Source organism: Jaculus jaculus, chromosome 4 (genome assembly GCF_020740685.1).
Source record: "Jaculus jaculus isolate mJacJac1 chromosome 4, mJacJac1.mat.Y.cur, whole genome shotgun sequence".
NCBI classification, from domain to species: Eukaryota; Metazoa; Chordata; class Mammalia; order Rodentia; family Dipodidae; genus Jaculus; species Jaculus jaculus.
This window is the reverse complement of record NC_059105.1, coordinates 156858419-156876219: the sequence shown is the minus strand read 5'-3', so window position 1 is coordinate 156876219 and position 17801 is coordinate 156858419. Positions and strand designations below refer to the sequence as shown.

The 17801-nt window shown below is 50.2% G+C and overlaps 1 protein-coding gene across 1 annotated transcript in view; it reads right to left on the bottom strand.

Annotated features, from left to right (window-relative positions):
- Nucleotides 1-13691, bottom strand: part of Heg1 (heart development protein with EGF like domains 1) — a 109234-nt gene extending 95543 nt beyond the window's left edge. The window contains exon 1 of the mRNA XM_045146905.1: nucleotides 13595-13691. The gene's annotated coding sequence lies outside the window, so the exon portion shown is untranslated. The remainder of the gene's footprint in view (nucleotides 1-13594) is intronic.
- Nucleotides 13692-17801: the final 4110 nt, after the last annotated feature.

Here is a 17801-nt window from a genome sequence, read left to right as displayed (position 1 = left end):
CTGGAAGCCCTGGCATGCCCATTCTCTTTCTCTATTCAATCTCTCTCTCTATCTCTCCCTGACTTTAATACAAAAAATAAAAATAAAATCTGTTTTAAAAAGTGAGACACCACAGGGCTGGAGAGATGGCTTAGTGGTTAAGGCACTTGCTGGCGAAGCCTAAGGACCCAGGTTCGATTCCCCAGGACCCCATGTAAAGCACACACATGTGGAGTTCTTTTGCAGTCCATTCTGATTCTCTCTTTCTCAAATGAATTAAAAATAGAAAAAAAAAAGCAGGCTGGAGAGATGGCATAGTGGTTAAAGCGCTTGCCTGCAAAGCCAAAGGACCTCAGTTCAATTCCCCAGGACCCATGTAAGCCAGATGCACAAGGTGGTGCATGCATCTGGAGTTCATTTGCAGTGGCTGGAAGCCCTGGCGCACCCATTCTCTCTCTCAAATAAATAAATTTTTTTTTTTTTAAAGTAAGACACCACAGACATGTGACCAGTGGCTTTCTCACTGGACTGCAGAGGGGAGAGGAATACCTCTGGCAGTCACCCACTCTGAGAAAGCAGATGAACACGAGTGGTCTTTCCTCCATGCCTTTGTCCCACACTCCTCTGGACTTAGAAGGTCCCATTCTCCCCGCCCCTTGGCCTTTGGGCAAAAATCTGGTTGTTTCTTAGAACCAGCTCCCACCCCCAACAGACAACTCCAGCCTTCCCCAGGGACAATGGTCGCCCTCAGGACTCCTGCCCTGTCTTGTGAGGACAGCTCTCATGTGGTCACATTCCTGTGTCTCTTACGAGAGACCGTGGCTCACCCGAGGTACCGTGCTCGTGATCACTGAGCTGAACTGGAGGTTGAAGGCCAAGGGAACTGTGAAAAACATCTCACCCAGAGAAAGAGAAGAGATGGGAAGTGATGCAACCAGACAGGTGAGAGCACAAAGAGATGGAAGGCTGAAAAAGACTGCTACGATTTCTAGAAATAGCACCTTACCCGCTGAGCAATCTCTCCAGCCCCAGACTCATAATACTTAACGCAGTGCTTTGGACAAGATCTACTCATTTACTTAATGAGTGTAATTTTCTACCCATTCTTCTAGGAGTCCCTTCTTCAGGAAGCCCTGTTTCACTAAGAATAATGTCTGATGTGTTCCCAGAAGACATTCAGGACTAAGGCAAACATAGCATGCCCATGTACACTGATTCATTTCATCCTCACACCAACCACCACCGTCAAGTCAGCGGAACTGGCTCGATTTTCTCCATTTCACAGACACGGAAGCGGGTACAGCATGAAGGGCTTGTACACGGTCTGGGCTAGCTCACTGTATTATTACTGAAATCACTTGCTTTGTTTCTGAGTGCTTTCACAGACATAATCATCTATTCCTTCTCAGAAGCCTTGGTGAGAAACAGGAGAGAACTCATTGGCCCCACTTTTAGCATAAAGATATGAGGCACCTGCCCCACGTCATAAAGCTGAAAGTGGAAGGAGTTAAGACTGGAAGTCCATTGACCCACAATACCCAGGTGAGGAGGGACCGCTGAAGGGGTCCTGTTAGGGCAATACTTATTCCAGCGATGGAGTTATTCCTCAATTTTCTAAAATTTGCTAAGTTATTTTGTGTTTATTGTTTCCAATATTTATTTATTCATTTGAGAGAGAAAGAGGAGAGGGGAGGGAGGCAAGGAGAGAGAGAGAGAGAAGGAGAGAGAAAGAGGGCTGGAGAGATGGCTTAGTGGTTAAGGTGTTTACCTGCAAAGCCAAAGGATCCTGGTTCAACTCTCCAGGACCCACATAAGCCAGATGCACAAGGGGGCACATGCATCTGGAATTTGTTCACAGTGGCTGGAGGCCCTGGCACATCCATTCTCTCTTTCTCTCTCTCTCAAATTAATAAAAAAATATTTAAAAAAAAGAGAACTCCAGACACATGCACCACCTTGTGCATCTAGCTGCTGGGGAATCGAACCCAGGATTCTTCTTGTTTGTTTGGGTTTTTTTTTTGTTTTTCGAGGTAGGGTCTCACTGTAGCCCAGGCTGACCTGGAATTCACTATGTCGTCTCAGGGTGGCCTTGAACTCATGGCGATCCTCCTACCTCTGCCTCCTGAGTGCTGGGATTAAAGGCAGGTGCCACCACACCCAGCTTCCTCAAAAATCTTAATTCTTCAATAAAGAAGTCAGTTCATTTTGGAAACAGACAAAAATTCAAAGCCCACCTGATGAATGATGCAGGAGATGGAGGCAGGTGATCTATCAAGGTCCAGAAGAGGCCTGTGGCAAAGCCACAACAGTGAGCTGTTTGTGGTGCCTCCACACGGCCTCTGAAGGTGGCTGCCAACAATTTCAAACACTCTGGAAGTATGTGCTAAGACCCCCCCCTACACGGTCCCACACAGGAGTTGTTGCATTTATTATTATTATTTTTCCTGACTTCAAATTAGGCTCTTTTTTCCCCCCTCTGTGTTTAAAGTTAAGGATGGAGAGTTCTAGAGATGGCAGGGGCTTCGAGGTAGAGGAGGACCACGTTAACAGAGGTGCCTGCAATGTGGACTGGAGTGCTTTGCCTTCAGAACTTGCGCTCTGTCCTGAAACACTGGAGGACAAGTGTGTCTGGTGGGGGAATGGACATCAAGACCGCGATCAGGGCTGGAGAGATAGCTTAGCGGTTAAGCGCTTGCCCGTGAAGCCTAAGGACCCCGGTTCGAGGCTCGGTTCCCCAGGTCCCACGTTAGCCAGATGCAAAAGGGGGCGCATGCGTCTGGAGTTCATTTGCAATGGCTGGAGGCCCTGGCGCGCCCATTCTTTCTCTCTTTCTCTCTCTCTCTCTCTCCCTCTTTCTCTGTCTGTTGCTCTCAAATATGTAAATAAATATATTTTTTTAAAAAAGACAGCAATCAATGTGAACAGGCCCTGGTTTGGGCAACAGCACGTCTAACAGGAGAGTGGGCTTTTCAGGACAGGTGGCTCTGACACTCCCTGGGGAGGGTGCTTTCCATTAACAGTCCTTTTGACAGATGGGAAACCAATGGCTCAGAGAAGTTAAATAACCTTCCAGAGTCCCACAGCTGGCCAACGGCAGTCCTGGGGTTTAAGCTGATGCGTCCTGACAGCCCCTCCACCTCCACCAGCCCGGGTCCATGGCTGCAAGAGCAGCAAGACTCGAGCCTCGATCTACAGAAATGATTCCTGAAGAAAAAAAGACTCACCGACGGCAGGAGCAAATGCCACGGTGGCCCCAGATGCTGAAGATTGACACTCATCCCTAAACTGTTTCCATCCTCTCCCTCCTTCCGGGGAAGAGAAGTTGGGTGGCTTTCAGTCCTGCCTAATGTGACAATCACTAGCCACTGGCTTTACACAGGATCACACCTCCCCCCTCGGGTTTCAAGTGGGCATCTCCCTCCTTCGTTCTTGCTACTACTTCCTGCAACCTGACCACTTCAGACACCAGGAAGGAAGTGGCAGGGTCACCCATCAGCATCCTCTTTACCCATCTTCCTCTTTGCCTCCCAATTAGCAGCCCAGCTCCTTCTTCACGCATACTGTTGTGGACTTCTGTTTTTCGGGTGTCTAACGAGGTTGGAGCATCTCTCATGTCTCAGTAGCCACCAGTAGTCCCTGGAGGTGGACACACAGGGCCATGCCCATATGCCATGCTATCTGACCTGTGCGCTTTTAGGAAAGCCAGCCTGGTACCGAGAAGTGCAAGTACTCCAGGGCCAAAGTAGGAAGTAAGGAGGACGTGTCCACGTTTAGCAGTCTCTGTAGATTTCGCTGATGGGTTTTCAGCTTCACAAGGGATCTCGTAACTAAATCCCTATGTAATGCGTGGGACAAGCCCTGCTTCTGCATTACGGCATTTGCTCTAGCTGGTCTCCCTGGAAAGCTCCTTCTGCTACAGGCAGGAAGCACCTAGTGCCAAGTTTCTAAGACAAGAATGAATTTAATACATACAAAAGACAACAGCACCAACAAAAATGGCCCAGAGGTGCTGGCTTAGCGGTTAAGGCACTTGCCTATGAAGCCTGATTACCCAGGTTCAGTTCCCCAGGTCCCACGTCAGCCAGGTGCACAAGGTGGCTCATGCATCTGGAGTTCAGTTGCAGTGGCTGAAGCCCCTGGCGTGCCCGTTCATTCTCTCTCTCTCTCTCACACACACATAAATAAATAAATAAATAAAAATTAAATTTTAGGGCTGGAGGAATGGCTTAACTGTTAAGGCATTTGCCTGCAAAGCCAAAGGACCCCAATTCGATTCTCCAGGACCCACATTAGCCAGATGTACAAGGGGGCACACACTTCTGGAGTTCGTTTGCAGTGGCTGGAGGCCCTGGCACACCCATTCTCTCCCCTCACGTTCTCTGTCAAATAAATAAATAAATAAAATAAAATATATTTTTCAAAAATATATTTTATTTATTTATGAGAGAGAGAGAGAGAGAGAGAGAGAGAGAATGGGTGTGCCAGGGCCTCCAGCCATTGCAAACAAACTCGATGCATGCATCCCCTTGTGCATCTAGCTTATGTGGGTCCTGGAGAATCGAATCGGGGTCCTTTGGCTTTGCAGGCAAATGCCTTACTGCTAAGCCATCTCTCCAGCCCCTAAAAATAAAAATTTTTTAAAACCCTGTCTACTGGCTATGGTGGGTGTGCCTGTACTTCCCAGCACTTGGACTCCTGGGAGGCAAGAGGATCCCGTGTTTGAGGCCAGGCTGGGCTACATGGTAAGATCCTGCACACCACCACCGACCAAAGCAAAGCAAAAAAAAAACCCCGTCTGGTGCGCATAGCAGTAGCCTCCAGGATGCTCAGAAGAAAGCCTGACCTTGCTGCACCCCTTGTGGGCTGCCTGGAAGACTAGTCCTGGGACCAGGCAAGCTGTGGGGAGCAGAGCAAGAGTCCAGAGGGGTGGCGGTACTGTACCCTGCAGACCTTGTATTCCAACAAGGGCACTGGGACTTTGTCCCAAGTATAATGCAAAGCTCTTAGAGGGCTTTAAGCCCAAGAATGAGGTGACCTGAATTCCATCTTAAGAAGATCACTTGAGCTTCATGTGAGCACTGATTAGAAAGAGAGCAAGAGTAGGTGAGGGAGAACAGTAGGAACAATAGAGATGAAGGCTCGAGGTGCATTCTGGAAACAGAATCAGCCAGAATTTCTCTTCCAGAAAGGGAATGTAGAAGGCGAGGTGGTGGTGGGTGACTTCTAGATTGCTGGGTTAAGTAGGTGGGTGGTGCTGCCAACCCCTGACGTGGTAGAGTTGGGAAAGGACATCAGGTCTGGGGGTTAGAATTAAGGATTCTGGGTCTCTCTGATTTCCCTTTTCCATTTCGCTAGCCAACTTGACCGTGGGAGGCCGACATCTGCTACCGTCCACGCAGGTCACGCTGGTCAGTCCCCAGCAAACAGCTCAGAAGCAAATGTAATGGCCTTTCCTTAGCCTCAGTCTCCCCGGTTCCTGTTAACTGGGATGCTACCAGGAGGAAAGGACAAGTTCAAGCAGAGACATGTTAACTTACTCTAACCCACAGGCTAACAGGCCATCAGATTTCACAGGGAAACTACACTGCATTCTGCCAGTCCACAGGCAGCCCCCAAACGGATGGTCTCCAGCGGGGCAAAGCCACTTACTCTCTTTCTTTCTTTTTAACTTTCTTTTTATTTATTTATTTGAGAGAGAAAGGGAGGGAGAGACAGAATGGGCACATCAAGGCCTCCAGCCACTGCAAATGAACTCCAGACGCATGTGCCACCTTGTGCATCTGGCTGACATGGGTCCTGGGGAATTGAACCTAGGGTCCTTTAGCTTTGCAGGCAAACGCCTTAACCGCTAAGCCATCTCTCCAGCCCCTCTTTCTTTTTTAAAAATATTAATATTTTTGAGAGAGAGAAAAGGCAGAGAGAGAGAGAGAGAGAGAATGGGCACACCAGGGCCTTTCGGCTGCTGTGACCAAACTCCAGATGCAAGCGCCCCCTTGTGCGCGTGTGCGACATTGCACGCTTGCATCACTTTGGCGTAGGGCTATAATTGGGACATGGAGATTGGAACAGGCACTCTTAGGCTTCGCAGGCAATGCCTTAAAAGCTAAGCCATTTCTCCAGCCCCAAAGCCACTTACTCTTCCTGTGGTTTCCACAACTGTTCTTCCTGGCCCAGCCTGACTTCCCTCTAGTTCAGCTCTCATTGTCAAAAGGGCCCCAGGATTCTTCCTCTGAACCCTGCTGCCCTCTTTACAATAAAAAGCGGCCGCAGCAGGAGTTTCCTTAACAGCAAGATAACTCCCCGATATAGCACATACCCCCACCCCCCAATACCAGCACAGAATCTCCATCCATGTTGGCTGTTCTGGGCTCTCTTGCTTGATGTCCCTTATCACTCTTCTGCCCTATTTCCTTGAGATGGACCTAGAGTTTGTCCGTCAGAGATTCTTCTGTCTCTGTCTACCTCACGTGGTTCGGGCACATGTGACCACACCTGGGTTTTGTTGTTGTTGTTGTTGTTGTTTTTTCGAGGTAGGGTCTCACTCCAGCTCAGGCTGATCTGGAACTCACTATGGAGTCTGAGGGTGGCCTTGAACTCACAGCGATCCTCCTACCTCTGCCTCCCAAGTCCTAGGATTAAAGGTGTGAACTACCATGCCTGGCTCCTGGTGTTTTTTCTAAATATTTTTTTTTATTTGACAGAGAAAGAGGGAGAGAGAGAATGGGCACACGAGGACCTCCAGCCACTGCAGACGAACTCCAGATGTGTGCGCCCCCTTGTGCATCTGGCCTACGTGGGTCCTGGAGAATCAAACCTGGGTCCTTTGGCTTTGCAGGCAAATGCCTTAACCACTAAGCCATCCCTCCAGCAGCCCCACACCTGGTTTTTTAATGGGAGTACTGGGGATTGACCTCAGGCCTTGTTCTTCCTCTCTCCCCAGACCCCCTGCTTGACCCTTTTTTGTTGTTGTTTGGTTGGTTGGGGTTTTCGGGGTAGGGTCTTACTCTAGCTCAGGCTGACCTGGAATTCACTATGTAGTCTCAGGATGGCCTCGAACTCATGGCGATCCTCCTACCTCTGCCTCCCAAGCGCTGGGATTAAAGGTGTGCGCCACCGTGCCTGTCTCCTGCTTGACTCTTAAAGGGCCTTTGCACATCTCTCCTTTCAATTTCCACTGCCCCCTCCCACTCCAGTTCATGCCATTTTTAGTCTTTTTATCTCAGTGCACGGGTCCAGTGCTCACCAGCATTCCACAAGCTCCAAAATAACTACGGGGCTGGAGTGAGGCAGACCTGCCTTATGGTTCATCAGTGAGACTCCAGCACCAAGCCCAAAATATACACAAACACACACACAGCTCTGCTCCCATGAGGCCAGGAGGGGCTTAGGACTCCTTACCGTGGGTGGACAGGATGAGACAAATACCTTTGACAAGCCTCCAGGGAACCTCCAAAAATTAGGGCCTACTCCTTTTTCCAGGTTTGTGGTTCAATGACTAGTTGTTTTAGATTTCAATTTCTCTCCCCAAGTCCTCTTGTCTAGACTTCCTGGCTGTTGACCACCTCTATGTAAAAAGTCCTAAGTTTATACGGAACCAAAGTGTGAATGCAACACACACATACACACACACACGTGGAGTCTTAGCCACAAAAAAGAATGAAATTATGTCATTTGCAGGGAAAAGCATGGAACTGGTTCATGATGTTAAGTGAAATAAGTATAAGTTTCCTGTCATATAGTATGGGGAATTCAGATATGTGTGTGTGTATATATATATATACATATATATATATATATGCACATACACACACACACACACACACACACATATATATATATGCATGAAAATAGAATGGGACCTATGTGAGAGAGGAAGGGAGCCATTGAGATGGGAACAAGAGAATAATGGAGGATGAATATGAGAAAAGTACAACGGTAATCACGTAGGAAAATGTCATAATGATGCTCATTATTTTTACATTGAAACAAAGAAACATGAAACCAGTAAAGCTTTTCAACACTTGGGATTCTGCTTAGACCAAACAGCCTCTGCATGTGTCCACCCACCGCTGCATGCCACAGCCTGTTGTGTCCACACCATTCCTCTGGTCAGCACAATCCTGTGCCCTTTCTTCAGCTTTGAATCATTCCCACATCATAACTTCACTTTCTACCACCCTGACGGTTGTGCTCCTACAAGATGTTTCCTGGGGGCATCGCAGATGTGCCGGCCGTGTCCCTTGGTACAGCTTTCGACATGTAGTCAGGCCTCAATAAGTATTCTGTGATTTATGAATCAGTCAAGTGGGACGCAGATGGAGACATCTGCCATACTCCCACAAAATACAGGTGATAGGGCTGATTAAAGTGTCTTCGTTTCTGTCTATACAAGATAAAAGAAGTGCGTGGGCAGGGGCTGGAGAGATGGCCTAGCAGTTAAGGTGCTTGCCTGGGAAGCCAAAGGACACAGGTTTGATTCCCCAGGACCCATGTAGAGCAGACGCATAAGGTGGCGCGTGTGTCTGGAGTTCATTTGCAGTGGCTAGAGGCTCTGGCATGTCCATTGCCTCTTTATCTCTCTCTCTCTCTTTCAAATAAATAAAATATTTTTAAAAAATTAGAAAGCAAGTGGGCAGAAGAGGGTACACACATTAAAATGACATCATCTAAATTCTTCCTGCACAGAACAGGTACTTGGAATAACTGACAAATGTCACATGCCATCAGCCACTGCCCCATGTTCCCAGGAAAGAGCTACTAAGAAAGTCAACAATTCATTTCAGTTGGATTGATAAGGATGTATCTACTTTCTGCATTAATAACCAATGGGGGTAGCATAAGTAACGCATATATCACAATAACTGTATGAACTCCATTCTACACACACACACACACACACACACACACATATGTATGTATATATAAAGACTTTTTCTTGGGTAATTAAAAAAAGAATGATTAGTATTTTAAATATTTCCTCTGCAGTTTGTCAGTATCACCATTGCCACCTCTTCCTAATCACGGTCCCTAATCTCTACAATAAGGCAACAACAAGGGCCTGAGGAAGGCAGCGAGACAGAGGATTCACTATTGAGGCTGTTAGAGATTGAGAACAACAGTTGATCCATTCTACGGATGAGAAAAGTGAGCCCTTCATGATAGTGTGGGACGAGCAAATGGATTTGGTCAAAAATCTGTTTGCATCCTGCCTCTTGGTGTCCCTTGTGAGCTAACCTTACTAGATTTCATTGTCCATGACTACAAGAGGAAAACAACACTTCTGGTGGGATTGGTGGAGGGCAAAACCGGGTAAGGGATGCAAAAGCACATATAGATGCTCAAAAGCTAGGAGTCATAACCAAGGGACCAGAGCTAGTCTCTGTCCCTGTTGCCTCCCTAGGATTCTTCAAAGATTTTTACTGCAGGGCTGGAGAGATGGCTTGGCAGTTAAGCGCTTGCCTGTGAAACCTAAGGACTAAGGACCCCGGTTCGAGGCTCGATTCCCCAGGACCCACGTTAACCAGATGCACAAGGGGCGCACGCCTCTGGAGTTCATTTGCAGCGGCTAGAGGCCCTGGCGCGCCCATTCTCTCTCTCTATCTGCCTCTTTCTCTCTGTCGCTCTCAAATAAACAAATAAAAATTTAAAGAAAAAGATATTTACTGCAGCTTCAACATCCCATTTATTACAGACAAGATGCTGGGAGCAGAGGGAAGTGAAGAAGATGGTAAGTAGTTCAGGAACTACCATCTGTCTTTGCTTGTCCAGTGTCTTCTAGACACGGACGCTTTCAGCCAGCCGGGGGCTGGGCAGGGCCACCAGAAAGAAGAGAGACACCAACCAGGTGGGCAGACGCTCCTGTCCCCTCCAGGTCCAGGAGGAGTAGGTAACTACCCCGCTGGCACTGAGCACACAGTGCAGTCTCCCTTTGCCCATACACCGGTCAGCTCCTGGGCAGAAGACATCAACTCAGCATTTGCACACGTGCCCAGGGAAGCAAGGGTACAAAGGATGTGGTTTTCAACACACATGGCCCACAGAGTTCCTCCTGCTACTTGGGGCACCCTCTCATCAAGCAAGCAGGCTTTCAAGTAGCCCCCCAACCTCTGCCAGGAGGGGCTACAATCCTGGGGAAGTTCACTGTGCCCTGTGCTGGGTTGGGGGGCAGGGGGAGGTTATCCCCCCCCCCCCGTATCTTGCCCAACCCAGCCTTCACAGAAACTTGTAATGGTGCTGTTGGTAGCCAAGTGAAATGACAAAAATTGGCCCACAAAAGCTAATGCAATTCAGGCGACAGCTATTTAACAGCTCAGAAGGGGCTGGGCTCAAAGTTCTTCTTTTTACTCGAGGGAATTGCATTTTTCTAAGATTATTATTCCTTTGGACGGCTGCTCAGCTACTTAGCGTCATTTCCCCTTTGGGTGGGAAAGTTCTTTCCTTGTGCATGGATTTTCATTATAATTTAAGCACCCCCCCCCCTTCCCACCATCTGCAGATCTCACAATGAAAGCATGCCCCGTGAACTGGGGGGAAAAAAAAAAAATCAAGGCAGATAAACCTGGAACTCAGCTTGGAGCTGTGTCAGGGCACAGGGTCGGTTAAGCAGAAGGAAAGCCAGTCTCACCCTCAGCACGGATGGCAGCTGAACAGCCGGCAGGGTAGCAGGTGGGCACAAAAAAAAAAAAAAACCAAACAATGGCTCTACAAACAGGGGGCTGCTCTCCTGGGACTAATGGTGTAAGAAGAACAAACAACCCACAAATGGAATGCAAACACAGCTACCCAACGGTGAGGGCCTTGAATCCTGCCAGGAGGAGGAAAAGAGCTAGAAATGGCCTCCTGCGGGGTGGGGTAAGGGGAAGACATCTCTGGTCTCTGCCATTCACAGGGGTGTATTTGGAAACCCAAAGCATGAAACCAGCACCCCCTACAGCAAGAAGGGGTGACAGGCATTCCCCTCCCCCGCCACCATGAGATGAAGCACATTGTTAATAAGACTCAAGGCTCATAATTAGCAGGAGTAACCATATCCCCAAACACAAAGCTGTGCATGCAGAGTGTGGGCAACCATCTGTCAGGGCCCATCCTATGCTAAGAGGACCTCTCAGGACCTTTCAGCTTGAGATGACTGTCTTGTGAAATAAGTCCTGGTAACTAGCAATGTGCGCGGTAGCCATTCGAAATGGGCTGGCAAAATCTTCAGAGGTTATTACAGAATTCTGACTCACTGAAATCACCAAATGTTGCTTTTCTTGTTTGCCATTTCTTTCTTTTTATTTTTTTACCCCCCCCCCACCCCTTAAGTGACCTTGTCTGAGGCATGACCAGAAACCAAACACGGGTAATGCCTGGATCCTCAGTCACACTAGAAACTTCTAGAAGTTTTCAACAGGTATTTACTTATTTATTTGAGAAACAGAGAGGAGGAGAGAGAGAGACAGACAGACAGAGAATGGGTACGTCAGGGCCTCTAGCCACTGCAAATGAAATGGACTCCAGACGCATGTGCCACCAAGTGCAGCTGGCTTACGTGGGTCCTGGGGAATCGAACATGGGTCCTTAGGCTTCACAAGCAAGCACCTTAACCGCTCAGCCGTCTTTCCAGACCCAATCTCACCTTTTAAACATCCCTGCCTTGATACGGGGCCTTAGACCAAAGTAAGGGCAAGTACTCATTCCATGGGTGATGGATCTGCCAGGGGCACGGGAGATCAGAGAGACCACCTTAAGAAGTTTGGACTACTTCTCCCTAGGTGACTCCCTCATACTCACTTCCAAAATGAATCAAACAGGGAGTGCTGCGGGGCCAAGACCATGGCTTTTCGGAAAGTGAGTCACTAAACTGCCCCAATTCATATCTTATTTTCCCTCAATCCGGCTACCTGCGTAGTTGCTCTCGGCTACACCCACCTCTGTATGAACCTTGGGGATCCCCAGCCATAAGGAGACTCCGGTGCCAGCCTCCTCAGTCCTAAGGCCCTGCTAACCAGCATCCTCACCCCACATCCCCTCACAAGATGGGCCCCTCAGCTAATAAGGCCTGAGTACCCAGCAGTGACAAAGGCCTCCGGTTCCTGAGTGCTTGCCAATTCCTCGAACATCACCGTCTACCAGGAAACCTTACAAAACACTATCTGCCGGTTGCTTTCCTACTCTGAGAAAATCAGCAAATGTCCATTTAAGTTCTTGACTCCTTGGCCTGGAACTCAAAAGCGCATGCATTTCTGCGGGGCTCTCAAAGCTTTTTCTCCTCTCCTTTCTTTCTTGTTTGTTTCTGTTTGGAGCCAGTGACTTTTAGACATTTACAAGGCAGTCTGCAGTGATGACAGTTACTGTTAAATTTGGACTTGAAGGTTCTCCTAGAGTTTAAAAAAAAAACAAAACCCAAAACAAAACAAAACACTCTGCTTATTTAATTTTAGAAAACACCTCTGGGTTGTAGGGTTGACGCAAGTTCAAAGAAAAGTCTATGACATTTGAGAAACACAAGGGAATTGAAGGAGACCTCCATCAACCTTGACCCCAAACTCCAGATCAACTTCCAGGGTAGCAACAACCAAGTCTCTCTGGGACACCCTGACGGCGTCCCTGTGTCACTCACAGGGTGCTGACTTTGTTCAGAGCACTTTCTATTATTTTTACTTTCATTTTTGTCAACATCATCAGTAGAAGTCGCGGGAGGGAAGGGGAGGGGAGAGGGGGGTGGTTGGTCATTACTTCCATTTCACAGATGGGAGAAACTGAGATCCAAAAGAGAGGACATGGCCAAGGTCACGGTGACATTACCATGGACCTCCACATTTTCTTCCAGAGCAGGAAAAAAAAAAAAAAAAAAAATGGAGCTGGAAACAAAGGCAAGCAGGGAGGGGTCACCAAGGCGGCAGCGCGATGGCAGGAAAGGCAGGGGGAAGGAGGAGGACTCCAGAGGATCATGGGGAGGGGGGCGCACGGGCAGGGTGCAGGGGTGCAACCTCGCAGCAGCATCGCCCTCACCCCCAGCCCCAAGTTCCTCCGCTCCTAAGAGTTGAACGGCAGAACGTTTTGTTTTAAAACTGCGTTCTTTGTCCCGGGGCTACCCACCTCCGAAGTGCGGGCGCCCTTTGGAAAACCCGCTATTTACTTGCACTGGCAAAAAAAAAAAAAAAAAAAAGTCAGTACCTAGAGAGACCAGCTCTTACGGAATTGGGCAACCGCAGCCGCAAGTCATTTCCCGCCCCCGGTCCCCCCAGCACCCCCTCTCCGAGGTGGGAGACGCTTTGGGAGGTCTTTTTCTTTTCTTGGGTGGGGGGTGGTGGTGGTGGCTGGGATACGGGGGCTCCCCGTGAGACCGAAGTTTCTTCCCAATGCCAGTGGGGAGGAAGGAAGGAAGGGAAGGAGGAAGGGAAGGGAGGGCGCGGATGGTTGCACTGAAAGCGCCCCTCGCTCGCAGCCTGTCTGGGTGGAGGAGAGCTGGCGAGGTGGTGGTGGTGGGGGACCCCCCAGGCGCACGGGGCAATCAGAGCCCCGGGATCAGCCCCAAAAGTATCCACGCACACCCCCCCCCCCACACCCAATTCCCTTCCCAAGCCCGGGACCCTGTCTATCTCCCTCTCTCTCTCTCTCTCTCGCCACTCACCCGCGTGTCGGGGGACCCGGTGGGAGCGTCCCTTCCCAGGGTCGGCTCCCGGGCCTGGGGTGGTGTGTGCGCGGCTCGGGAGCGCAGGCCCGCGGGGCGGCTCGCGCACGGGCTCCGCGCCGCCGGGGAGGAGCGCGCGTCGGGCCGGGGAGGACGGCGGAGCCCGCGCCGCGGGGACGGCGGGCGGCGGCGGCGGCGGCGGCAGCAGCAGCGGCGGCAGCAGCAGCAGCGGCGGCAGCAGCAGCAGCAGCACGAGCTGCGAAGGCGCAGGCGGAGGAGGCGGCGGCGGCGGCGGCGGCCAGCGCGCGGCGCGCGGCGGGGCCATGGTGGCGGGGCGGCCGGCCGCTGGCGCTCGCTCACATGCCCGGCGCGCGGGGTGCGGAGCCCCGGGAAGCGGGCGCCGGCCGGGCCTTGGGCGCCGAGTGAGGCTCTCCGCGCGCCTCCCGGACCTCAAAAGTTGTGCGGGCCGCGGGAGGCGGCCCCCGCCGCGGCCACATGCTAATGAGCCCGGGCGGGCCGCGAGGCGAGGCGAGGCGGACGGCTTCCCTCCACCCACCCCAGCCCATCCATCCATCCCCCCCCATCCCCCCCCCCCCGGGGCTTGACATCACGGGGCTCTCCCCACCCCCCTGGGGGGGGGAAGCGGGGAGAGGGCAGGAAAGGGGACGGGTGGGAGCTGGGGGGCGGCCCCAAGGCAAGCGGCCTGGACCCCGGGGTAGTGGTGAGGTCAAGCCCGCCACCCTCCTCCTCCTCCCCTCGCCGCAACTTTTGTCCCAAAGCACACGCCCAGAGCATTGGTTTGCTTTTTGCAGAAAAGTTAAAAAACAAAAAAACACCAAAACACCAGAGCCACTTTCCCAGCCTTAACCGCACAGCTGCGCGGGTCTGGGGAAAGCAGGGGCTGGCAGTGTGGTCAGTGCTAGGGTAAACCTAGTGATCCCACAGGAAAGGCCCTTAGGTAGGGGTTCGAGCCCTTCCTCCCTCCTCCCCACCCCATACACACGCACACACACACTCACACTGTCCAGGTTTGCACCAGCTTGGTTTGTTTCTGCCAAAGCCTGACTCCTCGCCCTCTGGCATGCAGCTGGAAATCTGCATCTTCCCCAGTTTTCCCAAGCCTTGATTCCATTCCCATCCAACCACTGACTTTGGCTCACCACAGTGTTCTTCAAGACATGTCACTGGCCAGGACATCCCAGACAGGCCACAGGGAAAAGAAAACTGTGAATTTCAGGCTCGGCTAGGGAACATTCATAATCAGGAAAAGGGCAGCAGGATTGCAAGTTAAACGAAATGATGTACAGCCAACATTGACGTTGAAAAGAAAGCTTTAGGGAGAGGTGCGTCCGGTGTAAACCCTTGTTTTTTGGGTCTTTTATTTATTTTTTTTTGTAAACAAAGTACCATGTGTGCCTATAAGTGCCTTCCCCCCAGTAGACAAATAGTAAAATGCCTAGAATTTCGGACTATAAATAAAGAAAGAGGACCTCGAAATGGGGAAATAACTTGCTCAAAATTCTAAAACTAGATCTAAAGATAGATTATCTGTGAATGACTTTGTGACTTCATTCTCCTAATTTAGAAGGTGCAATAATTCAGACGTTTCAGTCAAAATGAGTAGCACAACCCCTTGGGGGAATGTAGTCAGATGTGTCTGTATTTCCTTGTCTGACTACCAGATGCTCTTGAAAACCTGGGCCATACATCCAGGCCTGCCTCTTCTCCCTCGTTCCTGCTTCTCTGTGTGTCTGACAGCTCCAGGCTTCCTTGACCCATCTCCAGGGGAATGGGCAGAGATCATGGTGTCCAGGGCCACTACAGAAGGGGCTGAGACCCACTTTCTGGTGATTCAGTATAAGTGAGTCACTTGGCAGAAAACATAAGCTCACCTTAGGAGTAAAGATTTTGGTTTGATTTTGTTTTGATTTATAGAACCACAAAACAAACCCAACTTTTCATGTCTCACATGAATTTGTAGATCCTTCTAAGAAAGTCCCAAGCAGTAATTGTCCCTGCAAATAACTCGGTTTGCTCTTAAGGCTCTAACTCAACTTCTCTGGATATAGCTCCGAGGTTAACAAGCGGGGGAGATTTGGGATGGGGAGAGGTGTGCAAAGTGGCCCAGACCCCAGCCAGATAAACTCCAGGTCAGAACACTGTTTGAGATCCTGGTCACTGCTACTCTCTCCCTCCCTAGCAAAGAAAGCAGGAATCACCCTTCCAGCCACCCCAGGAGGTTTGAAGTTTCAGGGCCCTTTCAGGCTTCTTGTGTCCTGAGAAAGCCCACTGGAGATCTTGCTTTACTACCCATACCCAAGGGGCAATGCGAACAGCCACCTGCCCCACCCTTTAAGCACCACAGGCTTATCTTTAATCTTTCAGTCTTCTGGGTCAGCTGACAAGTTCACAGTAACTGCCAGCTGGGTAGGAGGTGGGAAGACAATGAGAACCTGCTAAGATTGATCTGGTGCGGCAAGAGAGTCAGAGGCAAGATAGAACCTTGCAAGGAGCAGTCATTTTAATGAACACCTTGGCTTCTCTGACTTTTCTGCTACCTAACTGTGATCTGGGCCTTAGTGTTCTCATTTATATACAGATTTTCCTAGACAATCACCAAGGAGTTGTGGTTTAAATCATGCATCCCCCATAAAATCGTGTTCCGAATGCTTGGCTTCCCAGCTAGTGGCAATTTGGGAATTAGAGCCTTGCTGGAGGCGGTGTGTTGCTGGGGGTGGGCTTATGGGTGTTACAGCCAGCACCACCCTAGCTAGTGTTGGCCACTCTCCCGTGCTGGAGTGTTCCACCTGCTGTGGCAGAGGCGATGTCCAACTTCTGCTCATGCCATCATGGAGCACCCCTTTAAGCTTGTAAGCCAAAAATAGATCCTTTCCTCCCATCAGCTGCTGTTGGTTGAGGGCTTTGCCCCAGCAGTGAGAAGGGAAGTATAATGGAAATTTAACAGACGTGTTCTAGCTCTAAGGTTTAGGATTCAGTGAAGACAACCTGGCACAGGGGCAAGGGAGAATGAAACCGATGACTCAGCACATTTGTAGTGTTTCAGGATGTGAAAATCTAGACAAGGTGCTCCTAAGTCATCCTGGATGCTTTCGGAGAGCTCCTCTCTGGAGTCAGGGGGAGAAAGCAGGTGACCCCTGCAGCAGTTACCTCTCATCGCTGGGACAAAACGCTCAACCAGAAGCCTCTTACAAAAGGAAAGGGTTTGGGCTGGAGAGATGGCTTAGCGGTTAAGCGCTTGCCTGTGAAGCCTAAGGACCCCGGTTCGAGGCTCGGTTCCCCAGGTCCCACGTTAGCCAGATGCACAAGGGGGCGCACGCATCTGGAGTTCGTTTGCAGAGGCTGGAAGCCCTGGCGCGCCCATTCTCTCTCTCTCCCTCTACCTGTCCTTCTCTCTGTGTCTGTCACTCTCAAATAAATAAATAAAAATTTTTTTTAAAAAAAAAAGGAAAGGGTTTGTGTTGGCTTCTGGTTTTGAGGGGATGCTCTGTCATGGTGGGGAAGGCATTGCACAGGCGGGAAGCCAGCATCACATTGTCACATATCAGCTGGGAGGGAAGCAGCAAGAGTGAGCTGGTTAGCCCTGGAAAGGGGCTGGACTGTAAAATCCCAAGGCCTGTGCTTACTGACACACCTCCTCCAGCAAGGCTCCACTCCCCAAAGGCTCCACCTCCCAAGGGCTCCACTGGCAGGGAATGAAGAGTGAGGCTTAATCACAAACACGTGAGGCCATGGGGGATATTTTACATTCCAACCGCCACAACTTGTCAGAACTAATCCAGCCTTGGGAGTCCGTGGACCTAGAATGACACGGGAAGCCAGCGTGCAAAATGGCTGACTAAAACATTGGTGGGAGCCCCAGTGTCTCTGCCACCCAATACTGCATGGAATCAGAGTGGTTTGAGGGGTGTTCCTGCCTGTGCTCATGTTAGATTTAGCTTAAGCTAGATTGAAGTAACAAATAAGACTCCTGGCCAGGCCAGGCATGGATGGCTCTTGCCTTTAATCCCAGCACCCAGAAGGTTGAGGTAGGAGGATCACCATGAGCTTGAGGCCATCCTGGGCTACAAGAGTGAGTTCTAGGTTATTGTGGGTTAGAGTGAGATCCTACCTTAAAACAAACGGAACAGGAGCACGGGAATGTGAGCAGGAGAAGCTTTGACGGGCCAGGCCTGGAAGTGGCATGCCT